Below are 22,692 nucleotides of genomic sequence, written 5' to 3'. Positions count from 1 at the left end.
CTTGGGACAACGAGTGTGCTTTACTCCCTAGTGAAACTTGGCAGAACTGGTTTAAAGATTGGTTTTGGAGGATGGAGAGGTGTATTGAATGTAGAGGAAATTACTTTGAAAAAATTAAATAAACAAAGCTGTATTGCAAAACTTTCCTAGTACCCTTTGTATTTCCTAAATACAATCTACAGAAGTTCAAGTCCAATGTCAACAAATATTTTCTTTCGTCTTCTCAACCTCCAACCCAAGCATGGTACTAAATACTATAGGTTCTAACACCTCTCGTGTTTGGGGTTCACATAAAAAAAAAAAAAAAAAAAAAAACACATATAAATTAAAAAAAAAATAGTTTAAGTAACTTAAACCACATTACATGGTACCCCTGGAATATTGATGCAGCAACCTGGTTGAAAACTACTCCTTTAAAGGTTTGAAGACATTTAACTATGTATCAAGCAAACTAAAAGGCATGTATGACATCACAAATCTACAAAGAATGGATCGGAGACATAGATTGCAGGATGAGTGAGAATAGAAAAATTTTGCTGTTTGTGGATAACTGCACCCCTCATTGTCAAGTAAACGACCTACATGCTATCACTGTTGGGTATACTTACCACAAAATATGACGTTAGTTCTCCAGCCACTTTATCAAGGTGTAATTCAATGTTTTAAGAAAAACCACTGAAGAATGCTATTAAACAAAATTTTGCTATGTCATGAAAGCAAAACTGAAAGTGAAATCGACATCCTGCAGGCACTATATTTTGTTACATGCTGATAGCCAACTGCTTCAAACATGCTGGATATATCGCCTTGATTGATACAATGTGTGAAGTTTTACATGCTTCTTCCTCTATTAACTGCAAAGAACAGTTCGATAACAGGGAAGAAACATATGAGCATGTGCACCTAAACTTACAGGAAAATTTAAGCTTAAAAGATTACACAGAAGTGGATGTGGACATTGAATGTTCAGAATATGCACAAATTCACTTCTTGTTCAACCACAGTGGGTTCCTCCTTTGAAAAGGAGGAACCCACAGTGGGCCTCCTCCTTTTCAAAGGAGGAGGCCCACTGTGGTTGAACAAGAAGTTTCAGTGAAAGATGCTTATCAAGGATAAGCGAAAGATGAGTGATTATCAGTGAAAGATGCTTATCAGCTTGTATGTCAATTTTTTCATGCACAGCCTAACTGCGAAAGTGAAATAACTGCTATCGTGCACCTTCTTTGGTATTCTTTCTTTGGTAGTTATTGGCGCATCGACTTCTGTGGCCATAATGCACCTCCCAAGGTTTTTTGCAGTACTTTGATCCAAGCCCGAGGCGGGATTCGAACCCGCGACCTTTGGGTTGCTAGGCAGGCGCTTTACCCACCCGGCTAGCCCGGTCGGCCGTGCACCTTCATAGTTCTCTTTAAAACATGCTCTACCATTGAAACAGCATATTTTGACAGATTATTTTAAAGTATGAAACAATTCTCTTTTAGGATAGGTATGTAGTCTATGTAGTGAAATTTACAATTAATTGTAACCTTACTGCACTCTACAATCAATGCAAAAGCAAAATTTACAATCATAATTTTATTGTTTAATACTGTAGTACATATTATAAATAAGATTATACTACATTGTATAAGTAGAATTACATTAATGTTCAAATTTTTACTTGTTTTGTTGCTGATTTTATGAACAATCAATATAATGTCTTTCCAATATAACAGCCATTTTTCTCATTCCCCTGGAGGGTCATTATATAGAGTTTAAACTGTATATGTGTATTATATTGTCATAATATTTAAGAATTAAAGAGCAAATAATTAAAGAGAAAAAAATAATAAAAGAAACACAAATATCATTTACTTTAAAAATCAATGTAATCATTTTTGCATTTGTATGGCACATACATGTGCATCAGCAAATCATGGTATACAGTAAAATTAATTACATTCTACACATTACTCTATCATAATGTGGGATTTTATTAAGCATATACTCCTCCCTTCTCATTAGCTAAATTTTTGTAACATTCTTATTTTTGTATCAAATAAGAGCAACAATCATGTAACCTAGGAGCAAGAATTTTTTTAACGCTGTGGCAGTTGAAATGTTAAAAACCTCAAAAAAAAAAAAAAAAAAAAAAATGCATTAGTTGTTATCTAATAATTACCTAAATCACCCTGAAGGTTGGCTGGCAAAACAAAAGCCAAAGAAATGGTTGTAATAACGAAGGCCACAAAAATGATATGACGTTGAAATGATAAATAACATATTGCATCTGATCCACCCCGAAGCTTAATTTCTTCATCTCTAGATAAAAATAAAAATAAAATTTTAACCAATTTATAAATGTACATATAATATTTAATATCACCCTGTAATAATCATTTTAGAGAAAATATATATTTATTAATATTTCCAGTAGTAAAGACAACTATGCATACAGAATATCTTAAAAAGGCATATAAACATTTTCATCATAAATACCTAATCATGCACTTATAGTTGAACTTAAATTTTTTTGTTGTTGTTGTTTGGTTTTTAGGAGCATTAGCAACTAAGGCCATATTGCTCCGGGATATGCGGTGGTCATTCCCTGACCTTTCCGCATCCTCCGTATTTGGTGGTGACGGGCTCGAACCCCGGTCTAATCAAGAAGCGTGTGCTACTCACTGCTGCTCCTTCCCACCTGGCTATGGAGGCGCCAATTTTTTTGTCTCTGATTATATGTTTTTCTGATAAAAGATGGTATTAATTATTAAAACAAAAGCAAAATGATAAGGTAAACCATAAACAATATGGTGGCTGTATATTTAACATTTAAATAATGCAAAGCCATTTTAAATTTAAAAAAATTTTAAAAAGACTAAAACTGACATAATTATCCATATTAACTGCATGATAATCCAAACATTTTTGTAGAGAGAGTAATGAATTTATGATGAGTTATTGCCCAAAAATATTTCCTCTCTCATCCACATTCTTCTGAAAGGTCAGTTACTGGTGATATGTACTTCAGTGTTCTTAATGTATCCATTGTGGCCACCACTTAGTTCTATCAGGAGATCCCACTGTCAGGGAAACAGGAAATATTTTTTGTAATAAGGATAGGTGGACTAGAACCAGGGTATGTCTGCCCGGAGCAACTATTAATGATGTCACATTAATACTGTCAGATTTTAAGGGGGTAAAGGGAATATTATTATTCCTGTGAGGACTAATGATGTTAAGCATATTTGATCTGACAATTTGTTAGACAAATATAGGACCATGCTGAAGAAATGCCATGAGTTAGGTCACAATGTCTATGTGTCTGCAATTCTGCCCAGGCATGATAGGAGGGATTATATGCTGAAAGACTTGTGGATTGACTCAAGACTTGAAGGACTCTGCAAGGCTTTGGGGGGGGGGATTTCTATCAGCTTGGCCCCTGCACTTGCAGGTAGAAGAAATCTGTTTTGTAGAGATGGGATGTATTTAAACAAAGGTAGTGCAAGAGTTTTGCCAGTATTATTGAGGATACCTTAAAGGTTCAGGGAAACTGCTAGTTTGGGGGGGGGGGGTATATATAATATAGATATGTGTTTATCTGATAATATTGGTCAAAGTAACTTTTGCACATACCTCAAGAGTGTTTGTTTGTTACTGCAACAGAACATATTAGCAAGATGTTCTGAGGGCAAAATTGTTTCAAATGAGCAGGTAGCTAATGCCAGGAAAGCAAGCTTAAATAACTTTAAGGGGTGTGTCAGGATAGTTAACTATACAAGAATACTAAGTCATAATTGTTTATACAGTAATGTCAGAAGTGCCGTCAATAAAATGAATGAATTTGAATGAATTAGGAAGGACAGGGATATCCTTCCTAAATACCCCACCACCCCTTTTATCCTTCCTAAAGGATAGGGAAGATAAAAGGGGTGGTGGGGGTCATGCTTCTTATCAAAAGCAGCTTGAGCACGATGAAAGCTTACCTAGATTCAGACATTTCACATGCTAGTATAGAATCTGTATGGTGTGAGATAGTTGGAAGCAAAGGTATAATGAGAGTGGGAGTAATCTAAAGGCCAAGCGATTTTGACGATTATGATGAGAGCCTCTATATACAAATGGAATGGACAAGTAAGTATCAATGTCTTATTGTGGGTGATTTTAATTTGCCTCTAATTGATTAGCATTAGTAGAGGCATACGATGCAAGAAAGCAAGCTTATGCAGCATCAGCCAAAAAAAAAAAAAAAAAAAAACACCCCTCCCATTTCACCTCTTCATTCGTTCCAAATGCCTGTCCAGCTCAGCCTTAAGTTTATTTAGGCTATTAGCTTCCGCAACAAAAGATGGAAGCTTGTTCCCCAATCAACTACCAACTGGCTAAAGGCAAATTTCCGCACCTCTGATTGGAGCAAATGGGAAGGAAACTCCACATGGGGGACAAAATTTTTAAATCAACCAGATGATTGTTATTTGTATCAACATGATATGGAAAGTACTAGAGAAAAAAAAATTCTAGACCTCATCATCATCATCCATGAACCAGATAACATAATAGGGCTGACAGTAAGGGAACCAGTAGCAGGAAGTGAAGTTTTATGGTGGACAATGAAGAGAGGGGATATCAGAAGTTAAAGGAATGGGTTATAATTTCAGGAAAGGAAATTACGACGCTTAAGGTGCTACATGGCCTCTATTAACAGGATAGATATCGCACAGAGAGCGAATACAATTGAATTATGGTATACCCTTATAAAACATTAATTACATAAGCCTTATATACCATTAAAAAAAATACTCCATGAGGAAGATTCCAAGTTGGATGAATAAGTTGCCAGATTATTGAGCAGAAAAATACAGCATGGAAAAGTTACAGAGAAATAAAAAGTACTGAAGCTTATAACAGATACAAATCGATCTGTAATAGTGCCACAGAAAAGGTTAGGCTAGCTAAGAAAGATTATGAGAAATTGCTGGCAAAGAGTGGGGATAAGGAATTCTTCACATATATAAATGCAAAGAGAAGGGCAAACCAGATTGGATCCTTATGGACATGGAATAGTATTAGATATCCCAGCTGAAGTTGCAGATGAACTCAACAGTTATTTTGCATCGATATTTACAGAAGAAAAACCCTTTGTGTTAATGAGAAATTATGGGAGTGAAGTTGAAAAAATGTAATTAATGATGTTGAAATTTCACGTTTATTTAATGAGAGAACTTTCGAGCCTACAGGCTAGTAAGGCTCCTGGGGTTGATGGCATATACTCTCTACAGCCGAGTGGTCAGGAGCAGGAGTGCAGTAGACTGGGGGGTTCAAGCCCTTTACTGCTAAATATGGTCAATCTGCCAATCCGCACTGGGTCAGTGTGAAAGATTATGGTCCATTTCCTTCAACATGAATTGTTGAGGAGGCTTCCATCCTGCAGTGGGTTGACAATAGCTACAGTTTATTTAGGAAGGTGGCAAGTGAGTGTGTCCATTGAACCATTGAGACTATTATGAGAGCATCACTGGACTCGGGAGGACTGGACTCTAAGAGTGAAGTGGGAAATTACTGGGCTGGTCAGTCACTTCAGTAGTAGGGAAAATCATGGAAGCAATGATCAAGGGTGGAATTCAGGATCATTTAGATAGAAATGGAATTCTGAAGGCTACTCACAGTATGGTTTTTTAAAGATAAAATCATGTTTAACTAATCTGGTTAGCTATTTTGACAGGGTCACTCAAGAGCTGGATTTAAGGAATAATTTCAATATTGTTTATTTGAATTTCATCAAAGATAACTACTCAGTCCCACATGAGCAGTTACTTTATAAGCTGGAACAGGTTGGAATCATAGGGAAAATCCTTAGATGGATAGTAGGATGGCTTCAGGGCAGAGGGCTGTGATAAATGGTTATTCCTCAGATTAGGTTGATGTAAGAAGTGGGGTTCCCCAAGGATCAATATTACGACCACTGTTGTTGTTTTTAATTTTCATAAATGACATCGATGAAGAGATAGAGGGAGTGATGTCAAAATTTGCAGATGATGTAAAGATTGGTAGAGCAGAAAAAGAGTCACTGTCAAGCAGAGATTCTTCAGAGTGACCTAGATAGCCTTCAGGGATGGTCAGAAAAATGGCAGCTATGCTTTAATCCAGCAAAGTGTAAGGTATTAAACCTGGGGAACAGTAACCCCAAAATAACTTAAACACTTGGTGGAGTTGAACTAAAGTCAGTAGTGGAGGAAACGGACTTGGGTGTTAGGATACAGTCAGGTATGAAGTTTTCCGAGCATTGTAGACAGGTTGCAAGAAAGGCCCATGGTGCCCTATCGACGAAATATTTTCATATTTATCGAACAACTGCTAGTAGAGAAAAGGACGTCATAATCCTATTATATAAGGCTACTGTTAGACCACACTTGGAATACTGTGTTCAAGTATGGAGACTGCATCTAAAGAAAGACATTGTGCTTCTTGAAAGGGCCCAAAGACAGGTAACTTGCCTGGTGAGATCAGCAAAAGGGAGTCCACATGAGGAAAGACTTTGAACATGTGGGTTGCTGAGCTTGGAAACTAGGCACCTTAGAGGAGACTTGACTGAGGGGCGCCTCCGTAGCCAGGTGGGAAGGAGCAGCAGTGCGTAGCACACACTTATTGATTAGACCGGGGTTCGAGCCCGTCACCACCAAATACGGAGGATGAGGAAAGGTCAGAGAATGACCACCGCATTTCCCGGAGCAATATGGCCTTAGTTGCTAATGCTCCTAAAAACCAAATAACTAACTAACTAACTTGACTGAGGTGTTTAAGGCTCTGAGAGGCATAAGTAAAATGAATGAGGCCAAAATTTTCACAGTTATAAATGATTCTAGAACTAGGGGCCATAATTTCAAATTACAGGGGGAGATGTTTAGACTGGATTGCACGAAGTTTTATTTTAGTCAATGAGTTATAAATTACTGGATTGTTTGTTTGTTTTAGAGTTTTATGGTGCATTAGCATCTAAGGCTATAATGCACCTATAAATTACTGGAATAAGTTACCTATATGGGTGGTAGAGGCTGACAGTTTGGGGTAATTCAAAGGTCAGCTGGATAGTTGAATAGCTGGAAAGATCAGCTGAAGTACCTACGGGAGGAGGGAAATGCACAGATTGTCTATTTTCTTTTCTTTTATTAATTATTTATTTTTTAAAATTTTCTTCTTTTTATTATTTTATTCTTTTTTTTTTTTTGACTGGTGCAGAATAAGCCATAGGCTTCCTTGCACCATGTGGCCATTGCTAATACTAATACCATTATGAGCTGTATGTATGGGAATGAAGTGGTTTGATATCAAAAGGATAGGATACCCCACTCATGATAATAATTTCGGAGGTCAGCAGAAAAGCTAAGAGGGAAGTGTCCAGTTTCCTTCACATTCACCTTATTTAATTCTTATACTTGTAGGTCTACCTGAAGTATATAGTGTATGGTATAAAACCATACCAGCCACAGTTCAACAACTGAAGGATGAAATTAAATTAAAAAGGTGTGCAAAACAATCCCAGTAGTTATATTGGAGAACATTTGCCATTCACTTGTTTGTCACTGTTTAAAGGGCCTAGAAGCAAATAATGGACAATTTGAATATTGTACAAGTTCACTATGTGCCACAAATTATTGCTTTTGTACATGTCCAATAAAAGTAATTTCTGAGGTTTTTAATTAATTTTATTTATTTCCTAAAATGTGTCTATAACTTTTTTGAGACACTGTATAAACACTTAGTAGGAATATTTTGTCCATTAATATGTTTATGGGCCAGCAGCCTTTCAACTGCCATAAGTTTTGGGGATTACCCTGACCTCGAATCTCTCTCTCTTAGCACAAGCAAATTACAATTATTGCTTCCTCTGCATCTAAAAAACTTGGTTTTCTCTTTCACTCTCGACATTACTTTTCTTCCAAACAGCTGTTCACTCTTTACAAATTGAAAATCTGCCCTACCATGGAATATTGTTCCCACATCTGGGGTGGTGCCCCCAAAACCTCTCTCAGGCTTCTTGATTCCATTTCCCCTCGACGTGGGCACCTGTACGTGGTGAGGGGACCTCCCAGTGACGCTGCTGGACTTCCAGACTAGCATCACTGGGATCCAACGCCCACAGCCCAGGTTCCAGGCTTACATCAATGGAATCCGGCGTGTTTGCCGTGCGCTGCGACCCGTGGAAATTCGGAAAGGGGGATCCTAGTGGTTGAGGGGCCCAGCTTCAATACACCACTTTGGCCCCTGCTTCGACAAGACGGGTGGTCCTGGAAGGCCCGGCTAGGATCAATCGGCTAGTAGGTTCGCCTGCGAGGGTCAACCGTGTCAATGCCACGCCCCTACCCTCATGGTCCGAGGGACAGGATTCAGGCTGGCGGCGGTGCGGGTATAGTGTCTGGGTAGCCCTGGCGTTCCACTCCCGAGCGCATTTATTGCATGCCGGGTAGTGGGCGTCCCTTTGGGCTCCGTGGTGGGTGGGGAGCCCGGGCATTGAACAATTTAAAAAACTATATGAATCCTGAGAAACTTACTCCTTCAGGGGCCCCAACCCGGTCCCTATCTGAAAACATAGACAACGATCCAGATAGCATTATTGCTAAAAAAAGGCAGAGAACTGAAGTACCATCAGGGCCTGTTCCAAGGTTCCTAATTATACACTCCACAGGAGAAAAACCAATTGGTAAAATGTTGCCCTTCTTCATACAGAAAGGGTTAGATGGGTTAGCAGGGTCACCCAAATCGGTTAAGAGGCTCCGTTCTGGAGACCTCTTAATTGAATCCAAAACTGACAGGCAGTCTGAGCAGCTACTCCGTGCAACATCAATCGGAGGAATACCCATAACAGTGACACCACACAGAACACTCAATTCATCGAGAGGTGTCATTTCGGAATGGGACCTTCTCGACGTCACCGAGGAGGAAATCTGCTTAGAACTGAAACCACAAGGAGTTACTGCCGTCAAGAGAATTACTGCGCGAAGGGATGGAAAAATTGTTAAAACCAGGAGCGTTATCCTGACTTTTAACACTCCTAAACCTCCTGACGAGATCAAAGCTGGATACATCAATTGTTCAGTGCGCCCATACGTTCCGAACCCTTTACGGTGTTTTAAATGCCAGAAGTATGGACATTCTCAAATGGCCTGCCGTAGAGTCCTTGCATGCGCTCGATGCGGTGCAAAGGACCACGAAACAACAGCATGTTCAGCCGCAAAACCCACCTGTATTAACTGTGAAGGCGAACACCCGGCCTACTCACGAGCATGCCAGAGTTGGAAAGAAGAAAAAGAGATTCAACGGCTGAAGGCAGAGCTTAACATTTCATATCAGGAGGCAAGGAAATCGGTCAAACCCGTGAATATTAACAAACCTACCTACGCCCAGAAGGTAGCAGGGAGATGTTCCGTCGGAATTCAGACGGACATGAGCATTCCTCCAAAGGAGTCTTTCACTCCCATTGCGCGGTATCTCTTAAGTTCACAAAAACCTGCACAAAAGGACCAATCAGCTGCCACTCCTATATCGGTACCTCCTAATGCTCCACAAGTAACTAAGGTAATTATGAAAGAAAAGAATAAGAAAGGGGAAGTCCCCCTAGTACCCAAGAAAAGATGGATGTCGAGCAGAAGGAGGTACCCGAAGGTTCAGTCTTGGAACTCTTTGCGGAGGAAGAAATGGATACGGGACAGTGTCCATTCTTCCCCAAAAAAGATAAATCCAAGACTGATAAAAGTAAGCCCTCAGCACCTCGGAAGCCGCCTGATGGACCCACCAAGCCAAAATAATGGCTAAATTCCTACAATGGAATTGTCGTGGATTCCGGCGAAATATAGATGACATCAAGGCCCTCCTGCAAAAGCACGAGCCAGTTTGCTTTTGCTTGCAGGAAACATATCTAAAGGCAAGTGACGATCCCACGATTCATAACACCACAATTTTTCGTAAGGATAGAATTGCGGATGGCTCTGTACATGGGGGAGTGGCTATCCTTGTGGGTAACCAGACTCCAGTGCAACCCTTACTAATTACAACTAGCATAGAGGCTGTTGCAATTCGCCTTACGGTGGGATTTTTATTAACTGTGTGCTCTATCTATTTGCCACCTGGGACTGACATCTCCCAGGCAGACCTTGATGATCTTCTAACGCAGTTGCCTCCCCCTTTCTTACTTCTCGGGGATTTTAATGGACATAACACCCTGTGGGGTAGTGCTAACATCAACGGAAGGGGACGAGTCATAGAGCTTATGCTCAATGACAATGACCTTTCCCTTCTAAATACTGGAACAAACACCTTCTTCCACATGCCTACCCGTACTTTTTCTGCCATTGATCTCTCTATCTGCTCCCCTTCTCTGCTCCCTTCACTCACTTGGGAAGTGGAAGAGAATCCATACGGAAGTGATCACTTCCCTGTGATAACCTTGTTACACAGTGGGAGACCATGTCTTCACCTTCAGGTTACCACGGTGGAAGTTTGATCAGGCTGACTGGACTGCCTTCCAACATCAGGCAAATTTTGATCTTAGTACAGTCAGTCAAGAGCCTATCAATGATGCAGTTAAGTACATCACAGAAAATATTGTCCAAGCAGCTGCGAATACTGTTCCAAAAACATCTGCCCGGTTTCCACCATTTCCCAAACCCTGGTGGAATTCACAATGCACAGCAGCAAAAAAGGCTCAAAACAAAGCGTGGGGGATATTCCGCCGATATCCTACCACGACCAACCTTATAACCTTTAAACGTGCACGAGCCAAAGCATGCTACATCCGTCGTCAGAGTCAAAAGGAATCGTGGATCCGTTTTACATCATCTATTAACCAGTCTACCAACTCTAAGGTAGTCTGGGATAAAATTCGGAAAATGAAGGGAAAATACACAGCACACCCCTCATCGGTCCTTGAATATAATGGATGTACTATTGCAGACTCTGCTGAAATAGCAAATGCTCTTGGGGAAACCTTTTCTAACATCTCTGCAACATCACCTTACTCCCCAGAGTTTCTGGTCTTAAAGGGCAACACTGAAAATCAGGCCCTTAAGTTTACATCGAAGGGTTCCCACCCATATAATGGGCCATTTACTATCCACGAGCTGAAAACAGCACTTGCCCGTACAAAGGCTACCGCTGCTGGACCAGACAACATCCATTATGAAATGATCACACATCTTTCAAGAGAATCCATGGACCGCTTGCTTTTCCTGTATAACAGAATCTTCCTTGAAGAGCACTTTCCGGATACCTGGCGCAAGGCAACTATTCTTGCTTTTGCTAAGCCGGGAAAGGATCCTAAATGTCCAAAAAACTATCGTCCTATTGCTCTGATGAGCTGTCTGTGCAAACTATTGGAGAGAATGGTCAATGCTCGTCTCTTATGGTATTTAGAATCGAACGACCTTCTCTCCCACTTTCAGTGTGGCTTCTGAAGAAACAGGTCCACACTGGACCACTTAATTAGACTGGAAACATCAATCCGAGATGCTTTCCTAAAAAGAGAACACTTGGTGTCGGTGTTCTTTGACATGGAAAAAGCGTACGACACAACTTGGAGATTTGGTATTTTAAAAGACCTTCACAACGTCGGTCTTAGAGGCCACCTTCCCATTTTTATTAAAAATTTTTTATCCCGCCATTGTTTCCAAGTTCGTGTAGGATCCTCCCTTTCGCGGCCTTTTTGCCAAGAGGAGGGGGTACCACAAGGATCTGTCTTAAGTGTTACGCTTTTTGCCATTAAAATAAATTCTATTTCTGAACAACTTCCTCCAACTATAAACAGTGCACTCTATGTCGATGACTTCAGCATATTCTCTCAATCATGCAATATGAGGGTTATTGAGAGACAACTGCAACAAGCTATTGACCGTGTTAACACCTGGGCCACGGCCAATGGTTTCAGGTTCTCACCGGAGAAGACTGTTTGCGTCCATTTTTGTCGCAAATGTAACCTCCACCCTGAGCCTGAATTACGACTTGGACAAAACACCATTTCAGTTGTATCAGAGGCGAAATTCCTGGGACTCATTTTTGACAAAAAGTTGACATTTGTTCAACACATTCGTCAGCTACGTACAAAGTGTACGAGAGGGCTTAACATCCTCCGCTCTCTCTCTTCTATCTCTTGGGGTGCAGACCGATGCACTCTCCTACGTCTGTACCGTGCACTTGTACGTTCAAAATTAGATTATGGGTCTCAGGTCTATTCATCTGCCAAAAATAGCGCTGTCCGTTGGCTTGACCCCGTATTGCTACTGGTGCTTTTAGAACTTCGCCTGTCCAAAGTCTGTATGCCGAAGCAAATGAACCATCTTTGTCGCTTCGGCGAATGCAGTTGTCTGTGCAATATGCCTTCAAGCTGAAGTCCCTACCACACCATCCCACGTGGACATCCGTTTTCGAGCCACGATGGGAAAATCTTTATAACACACGACGTACTGCCAATCGGCCATTCGGCATTCGTGTTCAAGAGCTACTCAATAAGCTTAACATGTCGGTAGACAAGGTTGCTCAATCACCAAAGGAGCCCCTTCCACCCTGGCATGCACAAACACCAGCATGTGACTTCTCGCTCAAACTTGCGACGAAGTCTAATACTCCAGCCTCTGTCTACCTTCAGCTCTATTCACAACAACGTGAATAGAGAGCAGATACCCGTTGACTGCAGCATTTACACTGCAGAGCTGCATGCGATAGAGTTAGCTCTAGATCACATAACAAAACACCGATACCAACGGTGTATTATATATGCCGATTCAATGAGTGCACTGCAGGCTTTATCAGCGGTGTCACGCACTAATCACCCAACCCTGTCCCGAATTCAGCAGATAATATACAATCTCTATACAACTGGATTCGATATCCGCTTCTGCTGGATCCCCAGTCACATCGGGATTAGAGGAAATGATTTGGCTGACAATGCAGCCAAATCGGCAGCCCTGATGGATAATCTTGACCTGTTAGTCCCCTATACAGACTACAGGCAAGTGATCTGTAGTAACCTGCATTCTGAGTGGCATGATTTGTGGCATCGCCTGGTTACTACGAACAAGCTGCGTCGAATTAAGCCTGTGATCCATCCTTGGCGGTCCAGCTTACACAGGGATCGCAAGGAGGAAGTTGTTCTTGCTCGGCTCCGCATAGGACACTGTCATTTAACACACTCCTTTTTGCTGAGGGCTGATGACCCTCCTATGTGTGAGCAATGCGACACCATTTTAACCGTCCAACACATTTTATGTGATTGTTCCAGTTTTATAAATGCTCGTTTTACTGCTTTTACCCATCTGACTGAACCGTATACACTCAGTCAGATTTTAAATGACAACGACAATGTGTCAGCAGTTTTTAAATTTTTAAAGTTGATCAATATGTATACACTCATATGAAATATACAATTTGCTTTTATCATTGTACTGATTTTATTTATTTATATGATTTTATGTATTTTTAGGCGACGTAACATTTTTACAAGTTTCCAGTCTTACCTTTTTATATTTTAACATTTTCCTGGCGCACTATAACCCTGCTGTTTTTGCGCCATAAAAATTAAATCAATCAATCTTGATTCCATTCAGAAGAGGGCAGTTAGGGTAATTAATGATTCATCTATAACAGTCTCTCCACTTGCTGTCTCATAGACGTACTGTTTCTGCTGCATGCCTTTTCTACAGGTATTTGCATGGGCACTGTTCTTCCGAATTGGCTTCTATAATTCCTGCTCTCTCTTTCACAACAGTCCAAACATGTGCCGCCACCAGCCAACATCCATTTACTGTCCAACTTCAAACTCACAGAACCAACTTTTCATCTTCCTCGTTTATTCATTCAACTGCCGTTTTCTGGAACAACCTTCCTTCATGTGTATTTCCTGAAAATTACAGTCTAAAGAAGTTCAAGTCTAATGTCAACAAATATCTTTTTTCGTGTTCTCAACCTCCAACCCAAGCACAGTACTAAGTACTATAGGTTTTAATACCTGTTGTGTTTGGGGTTTTCATAAAAAAAAAAAAAAAAAAAGTAAACACTAAGATTTAATGATACTCATGAAAGAAAGACCTGTTGCATGACCCATGAATGAATAATTTCACAAGTTGTTCATTCAGAGGTCACATTAATAGTTGCTTCAAGGTGCATTACTTTTAAAATATTATTACTGATATAACAGTATGTGGTCTCAGTTAATGTATCTTTGATGTCTTATGAATAACAAAGCAGTTTGTGTGAGTTGTCATATGGTATAAAGAAATGAAAACTAAGGCCATACAGCAGAAACTATATGGTCTTAGTTGTTGTTATGGTTTTATGGTATATCAGTATCATAGGTCACTATATAGCCTTAGAAATTAATTCAAAAATTCAAATAAAGTAAAGTAATATTTGAATTTTTAACTTCTTTATGTGCATGGCAACTCAATTAGAATTGTGTCATTATTTGGAAGTCATTAGAGAAATGACTAACACTGTCACCTATTATCTGATATGAGAATAATAAGTCTTGCAACAGGCACTGTCATAATGGTATTTCATATTTTAAACAAATAACAGAATAGCCTTTTAGTGATATTATTCATTTAAAATAGTGCAAACAACAAAATCCATTCCACCATGAGCACTGAAGACCACAGCATTTACTTATAGAAGTTTCATGTCCACTAGCCACCAAACATAAAAGGGTTTGCTCTTCTATATGCCTGATTTGAAAATTGAATAAATTGAGGACAGTCCTCAGTTTAGTGAATTTCTTTAAGATGATATATATAATTTCTGCTAAATTAATATTAAACACAATGGATGCTTCTTATTGTGATCATTTTGGGATGACTCAGCTAAAGTGATAATGATAACCAATTGATAATAATAACTGATGAAGCAAGAATGCAGCTGTTCAGCGCTGTTTATTGAGGCAGAGCAGAAACATGTACATAAAAAGGTGTAAGTGGACAGAAAAAAAAAATACAAAGTATAAAGTATTTTATCTTGCTTGAAAATCAAGCAATATAAAATAATTTAATTTGACGGTACATTATTTCTTTGAGAAAGCCATCAATAAAAATGAAACTGTCAATATTTCTGGAAATTCAAACAAACCATTAAAAACAAATAAAGCAAATATTAAAATGAAAACTTAGAAAAGGGTTAATGTTCTACTGTAAAACATTCACATTGGTAGGAGTAAAGATACAGTACTTTCTTTCATGGAGTAACAACACTGACAAATCATACAAACTGTACAAAGCAAAATCAGTAACTCATCATGCATCATTAGAATTAGTTGAAGCATATGATGAAAGAAAGCAAGCTTATGCAGCATCAGCCAAAAAAAAAACCCTTCCCATTTCACCTATTCAGTCACTCCAAATGTTTGTTCAGTTCAGCCTTAAATTTATTTAAGCAATCAACTTCCACAACAACAGATGGAAGTTTGTTCCAGCAATCATTTGTTCCAGCTAGCTAAAGCCAAACTTCAGCACATTTATTCTACAACTGTCTTTCCTCAATTTCAATCTATGTCCCCCTCAGGTTCTTAATCTGTGCAAGTGGAAGTAACCCATCAGCACTGAGCTTGCTCAAACCAATCAAGGCCTTATACACCTCAATCAGATCACCTCACAGGTGTCTAGTCTCCAGATGATGCAACTTGCAGATTTTTAAGCCTCTCTAGGTAAGAGCACCCTCTTTGTTCCTCTCACCAATCTTGTTGCCTCTCTCAGCAACTCTACATCCTTCCTAAAAATGAAGCCTCCAGACCTGTATGCAGTACTCAAGGTGTGGCCTGACCATTGCCTTATATAAAGGGATAATCACCTTGTCTCTGCTAGCAAAATTCCTATATAATCTAGGTATCTGCCCAAACTTTTCTTAAATTTCTAGGGACTTAAGCTCTAGCTCCACAAGATTTTCCAACAGTTAATTTGGACAGTGAGAATAATGCTGTGTCACCCAAAATAATATAGTTACAAATCCTGTTTTGTATTTACTTACAAAACAAATTCATTCTTTCTTTTTCTCTCGCACACTAGTAAGGCTTTTGTGGATTTATTGGATGATTGCTTTCTGCAGCAGCAGGTTCGAGAGGCAACCAGAGAGGGTAATACTCTTGATCTGGTTATCAGCAGTGATCATTCATGTATTAAGAATTTGCAGATAAAGGAACCACTAGGTGGCAGTGATCAGTGCACTGATGTGGGATTTACTTAAGATATAATTACCATCAGGGGTAAAGGAAAGGGTTTTTGCTCCGTAAAGGGGGCTACAGTGCTCTCAGACAGTTTTAAATTCTGTACAGTGGGATCAACTAATGATGTTAATAACAGCAAATTCTAAGTGGGAAGCATTCAAGGAATTAAACATGGAAGCTACTAGACTTTTCATACCGATTCAGAAATATTGTTCAAGGTTTAGGCCTAAATGGTTGTCAAATGAACTAATGAGACTTGTGGCAGAGAAGAAAAATGAATGGGATGCATATAAATTATCAGGCAACACAGAAGCCTATGGTAGATATAAGCTAGTCTTTAATCAAGTCACAAAGGAGGTAAGGCAGGCGAAGGCAGATAACGAGAAATCTTTGGCAAAGGATGCAAAGAAAAACAGCAAAGAGTTCTTTACTTATATAAACTCTAGAAGGAAGGGGATGAATCAGATTGGTCAACTTGATATCGATGGTTCGACTGTTGATGATCCTGCTCAGATAGCAAACAAGCTGAATGAGTATTTTGCATCTACATTCCCACATGAGGAGTTATTAAGGATTGAAAATGCCAGAAGTTTATCAAAATGTAGCAGGGTGCTTAATGATTTGGTAATAACTGAGAGCAAAATGGAGGAGAAATTGTTGAAGTTAAACATAAGAAAGGCACCTGGGGTGGATGGGATCTATCCAGTTATATTAAAGGAGACCGCAAAGGAACTAAGCAAACCCTTAGCCATAATTATGAGAGCATTCTTGGACTCAGGGACCATCCCCACAGACTGGAGATGTGCAAATGTATCCCCAATTCACAAAGGGGGGATTGAAGGGTGACACGAGTAATTACAGACCAGTTAGTTTAACTTCTGTTCCGGGTAAAATAATGGAATCACTGGTTAAAGATGCATTGCAGGATCATCTGGACAAGACTGCAGCAATAATTCAGACACAGCATAGGTTTGTTAAGGGAAAGTCTTGTCTGACAAATTTGATTGGATATTATGATGTGGTTACAAAGGAACTGGATACAAAAAATAATTTTGAAAAAATAATTTTGATATCATATACTTGGATTTCAGGAAAGCCTTTGACACTTTTGCACATGGAAGACTACTGTACAAATTGGAGCGGTATGGTATTAAGGGTAAGTTGCTACAATGGATAAAAGGATGGTTGAGTGGTAATCAATGGGTGCTCCTCTTCATGGATTAATGTTATTAGTGGAGTCCCACAGGGTTTGGTGTTGTCCACTGTTGTTTTGTATATTTATCAATGATATTGATGATAGTATATCAGGCTTAGTGTTGAAGTTTGCAGATGATACAAAGGTTGGCATTGTTGTTAATGACAGTAATGGCAGTGTGATACTGCAACAGGATCTAGAAAATTCGGGAAGATTGACTGAGAAGTGGCAACTGACGTTTAACATTGACATATGCAAAGTACTGCATATGGGTAGAAGTAACCCGAGAGGGACGTAGCAACTGTGTGATACTACACTTGGGCAGTAGAAAATGAAAAAGACCTGGGAGTAATTGTGCAGTCAGATGTGAAGTTTTCTGAGCAATGCAGACAGGCTGCCAGAGCAGGTCATGGGGTTTTGTCAATGATATATAGGAATTTTGCTAGCCGGGAAAAGGAGGTGATTTTCCCTCTGTATAAGGCAATGGTTAGGCCATGCCTTGAGTACCGCGTACAGTTCTGGAGGCCTCATTTTAGGAAGGACATAGATTTGCTTGAGCGTGTACAGAGAAGGGCAGCAAGATTGGTGAGGGGAATGAAGGGACCCTCTTACCAAGAGAGGCTTAAGTTCTGCAAATTGCAGCGGCTGGAGACTAGGAAACTGTGAGGCGATCTGATTGATAAGAAATTCAAAAATTTTAACATTTTTTATTTTCAAGATGACTCTTTTCCCTCTGGTATTTGCATCCATAAGATAAGTTTGGTTTTGGAACATGCATGTATGAAATGTTGCTTTTTACAGGAAAAAAGAGCATAAATTTTCTGCTGATGAAATAAATGATGGTGGTCAGCGCTTCAGCAGTAATCACCAGAAAAGCCTAAGAAGGGGGATTCAAATTGTTTATGAGGCCTTGAATGGGTTGAGCATGCAATGGAATTTGCCTTCAGCCAGTGGGTGGTTAATTGCTGGAACAAACTTCCATCTGTTATTGTGAAAGTTGATAGGTTAAATAAATTTAAGGATTAACTGGACAAACATTTAGAGGGAATGGTTGTGTGAATTTTTTTGGCTGATGCTACATAAGATCATACGCTTGCTTTCTTGCATCACATGTCACGATTACTATTACTCTAATGACAAATAGGACTGAATGTAAAAATTATGGAAGAATTTCATTTCTTTTCAGATATAACTACTTTTTTTAATGTTCCAGCTACAAATATATGTAGCTATCTTAGAGACAGGGTTAGAAGCACAGTTGAATGTAATCTTGGAATGAATTACAGTTTTTAGATCAAACGGAGAACTAGAATCAAAAATTCACACTAAGACAAATAATAGAAATTCATAGAAACATAATAAGAACCTGTATTTAGGTTTTGTTAATCTCGAAAAAAGCATATGATAAAATTTCCTAGTAATTGCTCTTTCAAATTTTATAAAAATATGCCATCAAGGATAATCTTTTAAGGGGAATAAAAAGTTTGTATAAAAGTGACAAATCTACAGTGAGGATTGGAGGAAGTATTGGAAAGTAGTTTAAAATTAAACTTATAAAAGTAGTAATAAAATGTACATCTTATTACTACTTTTTATAATTTTTATGAATCATTTAATAAAATAATGTATATTACTGACAAAGTTTATTGTAAAAGATGTAAAAATTAGAACATCATTATATGTGGATGATATTGAACTACTAAAGTACCTCTCATTATCTACAAGAATCTCTGAATAAAACTGAGCTGTTGGCATGGATGTTGGGAAAGACAAAGAGATTTTATCTTGTAGACTAAATAACCACAAACTGGATCAAGTTAGAAATTTTATATATCTCAGAACAGTGTTTAATATGGAATGGAAGATTATATATTGAAATCAATGATAAAGTAAGTAAAGCAAAAAGTGTAAGAAGCCAGTTAAACAAATGCATTGGAGAAAAACTAAAAGACAAAAATGAGCTGTTTTTAACCCTTACTCAATCAGTGGTATCCTGTGGAAATGCATTTGAGGGTATGCATTATTTACTATAATGCATATACTCAGAAATGCATTATAGCATATTCTACACTGAGTGATCACTGAAATATGACCACCTACCTATACTTTAAAGGTCCTCCTTTTGCCCTCAGTAAAGCAGCTATTCCGATGTGGTAATGATTCAACAATATGTCGGATACATTTGGGAGGTATGGCTAACCAAGCTATGTGTGATGCGGTCAGCAATGCAGGTATGGAGGTGATTGGTGTATCCAGATGACTGATTGCCTTTCCATAGTGTCCCACAAGTGCTCTATGGGATTGGTATCGGTGGAGTGGAGTTCAGAGGCCAATCAATGTGCTGGAAGTCAGAACTGTGTTCCTCAAACCATTCCTGCACAACAAGTGCCCGATGGCTCAGTGCAGTGTCATCTGGGAAGACACCATCGCCATTCGGGAAAAAGTATAACATAGCGGGGCGTACACATTCAGCAAGCAGTTGACGATAGCGTTGACTACTAATACGTTCCACATGCACCAGGGGTCCAAGTTCCTGCCAGTGAAACATTCCCCACACCATACAATTGCCTCCACCGACCTGCAATTTTGATACTATGCATGATGGATCACGAGCCTCATGTTGTTGATGCCAAATCTGAACATGACCATCCACAGTGTGGAATAAATAACATGACTCATCTGACCAGCACACCTTCTTCCAGTCTTCTAATGTCCAACTTGCATGCTCTTTGCATCAGGCGAGTCTTTTATGCCGATGAACCTTGGTTAGGGGAGGATGCTGTAAGGATCGTCTGCTGGTATAGCCCATATGTGTGAGCGTGCGACGCATGGTCATGCCAGATATTGTTCAGGGTTGGCCCATGCTGTATTGGGTAGTCACATCTTCAACAGTGCTGCGCCTGTTCGAGTCATCGGACCCGATGCTCACCTCTAACACCAACCTTTCGCTGACCTTTGCAGTTTTGCCGTCGGGTCATTGTTTGACTATTTTGATGCCAGTCCTGGTACACTTTAACTATGGCATCTCTCAAATACCCCACTGGTTCAGCCATTTGGGAAATCAAGGCACAAGCTCGTCGAGCATCCACAATCTGTCCTTTATCAAAGTCCGATAAATCCTTCCTTTTACCCATCATGCTCGGAATTTTACTACTACTGAACCACTGACACCTTATCTATGCTTGACATAGGTCGACTAACTCTTCACTCTTGTACCTCAGGTGGTCAACGGGTCGCATTCAGTTTTCATAGGGGGTGGTCATAATTCAGTGATCACTCAGTGTATACGCTATTTGAAAATATAGGTTATATATCTAGCACAGTACAAGCATTATAAATTAATTCTCAAAGTAAAACTTTGAGAATTAATTTAGAATAAATTTAATTTCAATTTAAAACTTGATCCAATCAAACAAGTCATATTAGATTCATGTTTCATAAACCTACATTAAACTTCCTTTGTATAATTAACTCTGTATCTCTTTGTATAGATTACAAAACCAAAAAACTAGGCCGAAGATAGATTTCATCACGAATATCAGAAAACATAATTAATTTATTTAGTTCCCGTTATTGTTTGGGTGTATTGCAATAACTATCCTCTCATTCCAATAAATTAATTAAATGCTTCACATTTAATTAATTTATTGGAACGTGTCATTTTACTAAACCTACAAGTGTCTTTTTACTAAACGTCTAACTGTACTAAACCTACAATTCTGGAGGTTTTTCGAAAGATTTTAAAAAAATCAAAAATTTTAACATTTGCTGTTTTCAAGATGACTCTTTTCCCCTCTGCTATTTGCATCCATAAGATAAGTTTAGTTTTGGAACATGCATGTATGAAATGTTGCTTTTTACAGGAAAAAGAGCATAAATTTTCTGCTGATGAAATAAATGATGGTGGTCACCTCTTCAGCAGTAATCACCAGAAAAACCTAAGAAGGGGGATTCAAATTGTTTATGAGGAGTTCTGGTGTGTGTGTGTGTGTGTGTGTGTGTGTGTGTGTGTGTGTGTGTGTGTGTGTGTGTGTGTGTGTGTGTGTGTGTGTGTGTGATGTATAGAATTCCTCATCTTTTATGTACAAGAATTAGTTGTTCAACTGTGATGAAGTATTTCTGATCCAAATTGCATAGTGTAGGTTGCTAGTTTTGTGACCTCTTTAAAGTGACCTTGATGATGCTAGTTTTTTTTTTTTTTGACTCCCTCTCAATTTTTGGGCACACCAATAAACAACAGCACTCGATTTGTATATTGCCATGGGGTAAAAGAAATTTGAAAAACTGAAAATTTTCAGAATGCACATTGCTATAGCACTTATTCATGCTAAACACAGAGGGATCCTCCAGTAAAAATTATAAAACAATGTAGGGTACCTTATCCCTTACACAAAATGTCAGATATGACAACATGAGAAGTTTCCATTCATTGGAGAAAGATAGCGTTACAGAACGTGTTCTGTTGGACAAACCACAATCTTGTGTGAGAAGTGCAGTTTTAGATTATTTCTTGTAATAGGTTCAATACATGAAATTTTACTTCAAACAGAAAAACTTTGCAGTTTTTCTGTTTGAAGTAAAATTTCTAATTTTTGCATGACTACATTTTGCAATATAGCCTTTTATAAATACTAATGCTGTTATCCCATGTTTATATATTATGTTATGAGTTGGGAAGTGTATCTCATGGGATACACCACATAATTTAAAAAATGAACTTATTTGCAAAAACTTTGTAGCTTAATTTGTTTATACTGTAATAATTCTATTTTGTACTTCAAAAAGATTTTTTTAAGACTATTTTGACCTAAGGGGCTGAGAACTGGGTAAGAAATAAAAGGATTGATCAAAATTAGAATCCACAGAAAAGAGTTTTAAGGGAAATAACAAATGGATGGGAGCAATGGCAAGACCATATTACAAGGAATTAAGAAAAAACCTTGAGGTTACAAATATCTAATCAAAGGTAAATGAAGCAAACTTAAGACAGGATGGGCATGTAGAAAATATGTGAGATTAGCTAAACAGACATTTGAAGGCCAAAAATGAATGGTAATAACCCCAAAGAAGATGGGTAGATGAAGAGGAAGGCAGATGGATGATGTCAAGCAAGCACTAGATTACTCTGACTAAGGCTAAAAATCTAATAGAAAATAGGATAGCATGAAAGAAAACAAAACATTGAATGGAAAGCTATGATGATCCAGTACTGATCTGTATCACTATAGTGACCATTTGGTACACCCATACCCACTGGATACAACAGGTTGGATGATGATGATGAAATGCTGCATTTATGTTATCACTGTAACTCCTAATGTAG

Source organism: Mastigoproctus giganteus, chromosome 3 (genome assembly GCF_048544385.1).
Source record: "Mastigoproctus giganteus isolate SK-2022 chromosome 3, ASM4854438v1, whole genome shotgun sequence".
Classification (NCBI taxonomy): Eukaryota; Metazoa; Arthropoda; class Arachnida; order Uropygi; family Thelyphonidae; genus Mastigoproctus; species Mastigoproctus giganteus.
The sequence above is the reverse complement of the archived record's forward strand: the minus strand, read 5'-3'. Positions refer to the sequence as shown.